Source organism: Pinus tabuliformis, chromosome Q, assembly GCF_031772625.1.
Source record: "Pinus tabuliformis cultivar Carrire ecotype Pingquan chromosome Q, CPIR1, whole genome shotgun sequence".
Taxonomy (NCBI): Eukaryota; Viridiplantae; Streptophyta; class Pinopsida; order Pinales; family Pinaceae; genus Pinus; species Pinus tabuliformis.
In genome coordinates this window covers 553,957,121-553,965,223 of record NC_142296.1, presented here as the reverse complement: position 1 = coordinate 553,965,223, position 8,103 = coordinate 553,957,121, and positions in this window count along the sequence as shown.

Sequence of the window (8,103 nt, the reverse complement as noted above, 5' to 3'; positions counted from 1 at the left end):
TGGCTATCCTCTATTTCAGATTGACTGTTTGGTTGCTTGAGCATTTCCTTTTCTGATTAAAACATAAAAAGAGTACTCTCACCATGCCAGGAGGATTCATAAGGAAAGAACCCTCGGACTTTATCAAGATGCACGAGCATCCTGAGGTGGTGGACCTTTTCACCCGAGCAAATTGGATATCCTTCTGTGACAAAATTTAGGGTCATGATGAGGAGATAACTGAGGAGTTTTTAGTGTCCCTAAGACCACAGTCAAAAACACATGCGACAGTTAGTTTTAGGGGTTTGACCCTAGAACTCACTCCTGAGCTCATCAGTGTAGTTACTGGTCTACCATTGGGGCTCCCTTGGAGCAAAGAAGAGAGATCATTGGGCCAAATTGCTAAGAAGCCATTTTTTCTGCCCACGGAGCATCTTGTAGAAGATAAAAATGGGGTTAGAAGAACTAGCTTGCCTCCTCTCTGGAGTGAAGTTAGTTTTCAAATTATAAAGTATATCACATGTGAAGGGAGGTTTAGCATCATCTATGGATATCATTTCAGGTTGCTATGTGAACTAAGGCATTGGATTGACTTGCCTCCAGCCAAGAAACTGAGCATCCCCTATTTCCTTCTTCAGTCACTAATTGAATGTGGTACAAAGTTAAATGAAGGGATCCCAGATCAGTTGGCCTATCATGGGCTCATCAAACTATTGGTGGAAGATTCTTTGCACACCTACACTATCCCCGTATCTTGGGAAATCTTCAGAAACATGTCCAGGGATGAAAATATTAGAACTTTGGCCAAAAACATCACCCCATCCAGCAGGGAGGAGGGAGAACACACTGAAGAATGTGAGAAAAACAATGATGAAGGAACACATGACATTCAAGCACAAAAAGAACAGAAATAAAAAGGGGAAATGGGCTAGATTATTGAGCCTAAAACAGAGGAAGAAACAACAACAAAAACACCAAGGGAAAAGAGGATGTAGAGTAGAATAGAGAAGTCCGAAAAAGCCCAAATGAAGGCTACCACAACCAAAATAGGCACATAGAAACAAAAGGAAAAGACACACCCTGAGATCTCAGCAACACAGACAGAAACAATTGACACAGGGATTTCTATAGGAAGCAAGGAAAAAGGACAGCAAGAGGAGAAATCACCTGAGATATTGGCAAGGGAGGCAGCAGCTGTGCTTGCTACCTTAAGCACACCTCCAAAACAAAAAGGGAAGAGAAAGAGGCAACCCTCCATGTACTTTAAAGCAAGGAGAAGCACAAGGATCAAAGTGGGTAGACCCCAGCCACAGTCAAAGGAGCCAATTGTCATTGAAGACACAACAACTAAACCAAAATAAGAGTCTCCTTCAAAGATATCTATCACCTATGAATGAGAAAGCCCAAAAACCTCCACCTAGAGAGAGAGAATTCGGATGATGGACTCAAAGACAACTCTACAGGAAACTCTAGCTAAGTTAAAGGAGACCGAGAAATTGGAGGAAAAGGCAGCCAAACCATCACAGGGAGAGGAAAAGACCAAGGAGATACTAGAACCAAGCCCTCAGCCTAGCTTGGGCTCATACTGCAACCTCTTAGAGGGTGGGAAAATCATCCCACATAAATTTTCTATGCCACTCTTCTTTGCATTGGAACAAGAGAGGATCAGAACACACACATGGATGAAAATTGCCAAATCTAAGGGGATTGAGGACATAGGCCACATGGAGGAGAAGTTAACAGAATTAAGAGGAGAACTGGCCGTCGTCAGGCATGTGGAAAGTTGCAAAAGAGCCCAGCTGCAGGAGGATAACGAGCTGCTAAAAAAACAGTTGCAGCTATAGGAAGTCCACAAGGAAGGTAGGCTGTCCATTTTAGGAGGGCAACAACAGCAAGAAGGACCTCCAACAAACAAAGACACAACTAAGAAATAGCAGAAGGAGGCAGAGCTACAAGCCAATGTGGAGATGCTCACAAAACTGCTGCAAGAACAGGAGTCTCAGGCAGTAGAAAAGATACAGGGTTTAAAACAACAGTTGTAAGAAAAAGACACCCAGATGGCCTGCATGGCTAGCTGGGCAATAGTAGCCTTACAATGTAGGCAACCTGCTAATTCATATGCCTTATATCTTAAAGATCAATGATTGCATTTTCAAGTTAACACCTTGGCCTAGAGGGGTACCATTCCATTTCAGAATTACCATCAGTTTATGGACTAGTTTGACAGTAGCTCAGTAGAAGATAAGGCCAAGTTATCATAATTTTATTTACACAAATTGGCCCTTCCAAACATGAATATGTGGGACCCCAATGCTACATTGGGAGATGTGTAACTCATGGCCATGGCCTCGTGGTTAAACGATGAGGAAAAGAGGGCAGCAGAGATTCGAAATGTTATTAACAGGGAGCTAAGTGATCCACTCATGATCAGAGCAGAACCAGAAGATCCCTCAGCTTTATTGTATGCCCATTAGCACCTTGCCAGCAACCCACAGGTTCTCCCAGACTACATTGAAAAGTAAGCTCCGGCCATTGCCCACTTTGAAGACATGGAGAGATTGTTGGGTGATAACTGCATTCATGCTTGCATAAGGAGATGGAACACATTGCCCCACAGTCTAAAAATCAGAGAGTACCACTCCCCAACAAGGATGAGGGAGGCCTTGACAAGGGTACCACTTTATAAACAGTCAATGCAAACTCTGCAGGCCAACTCGATGGTCCTGAAGTTCAGTCCTCCATTGATTTTGGGACTGCTGGAAGGGGTCAAAGAAGAAGAAGAGCATAGGCAATGGAAGGAAGTAGAGAGAAAAGCAGGGTTTCATGATCGAGAAGAGGACATTACCTAAGAAACCTGGGATGTTAGAGATGTAGTCAAAGCAATCAAAGATGATGAGATGTATTAGTTGCTCAGAGGATGAGAAACACATTTAGCAGGGGCGTGATGTTGAGCCCCAAAAATGGGTAATTTATTGGGCTCATTTTGCCTATTATTCTCGATTAATCCACCATTCTTCATAGTTTATGCATGCTTTTGAGTATATTTATGTTAATTGAATGAATGAGAATAGTCACTTGACCATGAAGTCTAATACGTGCTTATTGCAGATTTTTGAACATCTTTTGGACCAAGGTCAAGAATTTATGAGCCAGTTGACAACCAAATACATGGGAACAAGGCTGAGGATTAGTAGGACGGGTGTCTCCTACACTAAATGGCCCCTTCCTCAATTTCTCCACCATCAGCTCGGAGTTCAATAGCCCACCAAAGATGATTTCTAAGAGCAGCCAAGCAACTTTTGTGAAGTGGCTGATTACTTGCAGTTTTGAGCAGCCAAGCCCCTCAAGTTAAGGAGGGTTGTTGGAGATCCTCGTGGTGCATAATTAGGAAGGCTTCAAGCCTTGGTATTTTATCTCTTGAACAATTGTTTTTCACACTTTGGTGCTGCTTTGCCTTTCAGCTCATTTTCGAGCTTTTGCTGTAAACATTTTTGTGACATGGTTATTTTTTGAGTAATGGAGATAAATTTCACTTTGCACCAGCTCTTAGCTTTTCTTAGGAGGCTGTAGCTCTTGGGGTTGGGCCCAACCCAAGTTCCAGTACCTCCTTTGTGTACTATTATGTGTTTTATTTGCATTCATAGAATAATTTCTGCTATTTAGGTTAAGATCTTGCTTTGTTAATTAGGTTGCCTTTGATGATTAAAATAGATTTCCATGCTTTAGGTTGATTTGACAATTTGATAATAGAAAATATATGAAAAAATGCCACCAAGCAATCCCTGATCTCATCTCTCCCTCCTTGGGACCATGAGCTGAGACCAAGGCATACTTGCTACCACAAAAACATTGTTTTTCCTTTCAATGCAATTGCAAGTGTTAGATTTTTTGTTGGAAAATTTGATACCAGTTGTTAGCTTAATATTCTTCTTCTTATTATTTATGCATGTGTGTGTACTTCATCAAACTACTACCAAAATATAAGAAAAAGAACACAAGATATTGGCTCTCTACCAGGGCCAAAACCTCTCTTCTCTTGAGAGGAAAACCCTTTAGTGAATTCCTCTTATTGAAGATTCTATCGATCAATGGCAAACCCTAGACCCATGACAAGAGTATCATACAACGACAAGTTAAGTCCTTTATTTCTACACATTATTCCTCGACACTTCGTCTGACACTTCTTCTTGCACTTCGTCCTCCTTCTTCTGACACTTTGTTATCTTACTATGAATCTTGTCTAGAGATAGACCTTCTTTGAGTGAGTCTTCTAGATGATATTTTCTTCGTCTTCTATCCCTTTCTCAAGTATACTTCAACTTTGACCAACCGAAATCCTTCTTGAGTGTATGATTGTTCTGCTATTATGTTTCCCTAGTTTCTCACACGTGTGGGAGGATTACTGGGTGTTATCTACCCTTCTCTTCTTCTCTTGAGTGTCTTTCTTCATGCTGAAGTAGGAGGCATTGTAGGCCTAGTAACTATCCCAAAAAAGGAGGACTATAGAGCTATGATCTTACTGTTGATATGGACGTATATTATCCTTCATTTCCTCACATGTGTGACTATGTTTACCCTAGAAGACAATCCTTTACCTTTGATTTCCTTTCTTCTTACTTTTCTGCACCTTGTAGACCCTTTTCCTCAGCTTCCTTCATTCCTCTTGTCCTCTTTCCCTTGCGGATTTTAGAGCTCAAGTGGTGCATTCTATTTGGAGTGGACAACCTCTATAAATAGAGGATTGTCCCTCCATTTAGGTCGATGTTGAGGGTAGTTTTGTGGCTGATTTGTTGAGAAAACTTTGGATAGTTTCCATGGTAGTGTAGCATGCTTGAAGGAGCTTCTTGATGGTGCCATAACATAGGAGTGTACTTGACTTTGCTTGGAGGTTTTCCCTTTAACTTTAATATATATTTATACATAGTGTAACATTCCCTTAAGGCCTTCAACATTTCATTTTGACTATTTGACTCACCTATAGCACTTTCACATGTGCTATACCTACTTCAATGAGCAAGAAACTCATTTACATATATTATAAACTAATATTTGTTTTCTTGAATAAGTACAAATATCAAAAGTAATTTATGAATACCGAACCTAATTACACTTTCCTTCAACATTAAATGACCTACATGTCACTTAGTTCTTTACCAACTTTGATCTTTGCTTCAATTATATCCAATTTCACATGAAGGAAGAAGTTTTCCTAAAACTTCTTTCCATGGTCATGAAGATCATTATGAAGTTTTTGTGACACCTTTTGGTCTTTGCAATATTACTTCCACATTTCAAATACTTGTAACCCCTTCCATGCTATTTTTCCTTGTCCTTATTTGATGACATCTTGGTCTAAACAAAAAATTGGTGGAATATGTGGCACATGTAGTTTAGGTATTATAAATTCTCCATCATCACCAAATAGTTCTAAAATATCATAAATGTTCTTTTGGAATTTCAAAAGTGTAGTATTTGGGACACATTTTGAGTGGGAAGGGCATACATTTCAATCCTAAGAAAATTGGGGTAATTGAACATTAGCCTTTTCCAAAGGCCCTCAAAAACTTGTGGAGATTTCTAGATCTCATAGGCTACTATAGGAAGTTTGTGTAGAAAGATGATAAAAGACGGTTTTAAATATTTAAAATATGCTATATGTACTACCTAATATTAGTGATACCCAAATTCAATAATACATTTTGTTTGTACTATCATGCCTTTGGTAAATAGGGACTTCACTTAGTGAACCTATTACATATCATACACGTTCGTGGCATATTAAACAATACCCTTAATTTGACTACATGTTGGAAAATCCCTCTAAAAATAACATTATATAACCCCCTACCAATATTAACCCAATGTTCCTTCCCAATTTAATAAACCCCTAATTTCACTAGATATTGTAGGTATCCATTTTTTCATGAACATTTTTTATACCCCTTTATATATTTTCCTTAGCTTTGAGCACCATTTTTTTATGTTTCCCAATATAAAACACTTTACCCCCTATATATCCCCAATATATTATGCCATTTTCCCCTCAATATATATCCCCCAATATGAACCCACGTGTTATGGTATTTCTCCCCTAGTGAAGCCCCCATGTTTTGGTAAAGGAATTGGTGCAATGCCAATGCAAGAGGGATTCCCATTGGCTTCACTAGTAAGAACTTATGTAATAGAAACTCAGGAAAACCCACATATGAAAAGGAAATAGTAGTTATTCTTCAACTATTTGATGTGTGACACCATTGATGGGCCATTATTTCTATATTAAAACATACCATCATAGTTTGAAATATTTCTTGGAATAAATATTTTCCTCCTAGAGTATTAGTGGGTCATTAAAATTATAGGATATGACTATGAGATTACCTACAAGAGGAAAAATGTGAATGTGATGATTGATGCTCTATATAATAAGCATGAAGAGGATAGTTCCCTATTTTTCTTATATTTCCTAGTACCAAATTGGCTTCCAAAGGTATGTGAAGAATGTAAATGGATGCCAATATAATTCACATGATCCACTAGCTATAAGTTAAATCTCATGCACATATGGGCTACACTTGGCACGATGATGAGATTTTCTATAAAAGACATATTTTTGGTTCAGGTCTCAACATTTAAATCTTTAGGGTTATGTAAATTACAGTCTTTTCCCTAAAATGGTGTCTCCAAATTCAAAAAACATATCAAAGGATTAAATGATTACTCCTTTATGAAAACATGTAGAAGGTCATTTGACATGTGTGGTCAAATGTGTCATTTTTTAATGACATAAGGAGAAGACGATGAAGCCTGCAAGAGAATTTAAACCTTTACTAATTGACCCTAATTGGATCATTATATTTTTCCATCAATATTGATGCTTTTAGAGTGGAAAAAATGGAGGAATAATCTCACGGACCATTTTATCGACAGGCCCCAATTTGGAGATTTGGGGTTTGAAACCTTTTGAAGGTCGTTTGAGACATAAAATGTAATACTTTGGGGGATAAAAAATTGTTTCTTAGATTTTTAAATTTATAGTATTATACACACATATACCTTTCCAACAATGCAAGAATCACCTCACTTGAAATCCCTATGATAAATTTATGCCACCCATAAGTTGGTCTTGCTATTTTGACCACCATGGTTTGAGAGGATGCCACATAATCTCCCATTATTTAGGGAAATGGGGCTACCCATGTGTTAATGAATCATAATACTCTAGAAGAGTTTATATTGTAACTCAAATTAAGAGTTGAACAAGTCAAACTTAATCTCTAGTAGGCTATTTGGTTGTGTTATAATTAGGCCACTAAGAGGAAAAGGAGTTCCATTCTATTCAAATGTACTTTGTTCCATAGTTGAGAAGAGTAGTTGAGAGTGGATAGAGAGAGAGGAAATATATAGGGATTTTGTATTGTAGAAACCCACAGGCCACAAGTCTAACTCCTTTGTACTTGCACCCATTTCCACTCAAAGAAGACAAAGCACAAAATCCTCACTTTCCAGTTGGGTTTTTTCTTGAAGTGGTTTCTCAAATCGTATCTTATGTTATTATGGTTGTGAGCGATTATATTTTTGTTTCTTCTCTATTTTTCACATATTATATATGGCATGAATGAAGAAAACAATTTGATAAATCCATAATTATAAGAAAAATAATCATCATAGTTGGATTGTGTATTGTAGAAACCCACAGGCCACAAGTCTAACTCCTTTGTACTTTCACCCATTTCCACTCAGAGAAGACAAAGCACAAAAGCCTCACCTTCCAGTTGGGTTTTTTCCTGAAGTGGTTTCTCAAATCATATCTTATGTTATTATGGTTGTGAGCGATTATGTTTTTGTTTCTTCTCTATTTTTCACATCTTATATATGGCATGAATGAAGAAAACAATTTGATAAATCCATAATTATATGAAAAATAATCATCATAGTTTAGATTTTATATTTTAGGTATAATTATTAAGAGATCTATATTGATGAATTTTCCAATGGAATTTCCACGACATTTTACATATTGTATTGGTACCAGAGTAGTTTTATTTGTGTATATTGTGAGGAGTTTTAGGGTATCTAGCTTGATTTAATAAGACAGTTGTAAAACCTACACATGGATAACGAATC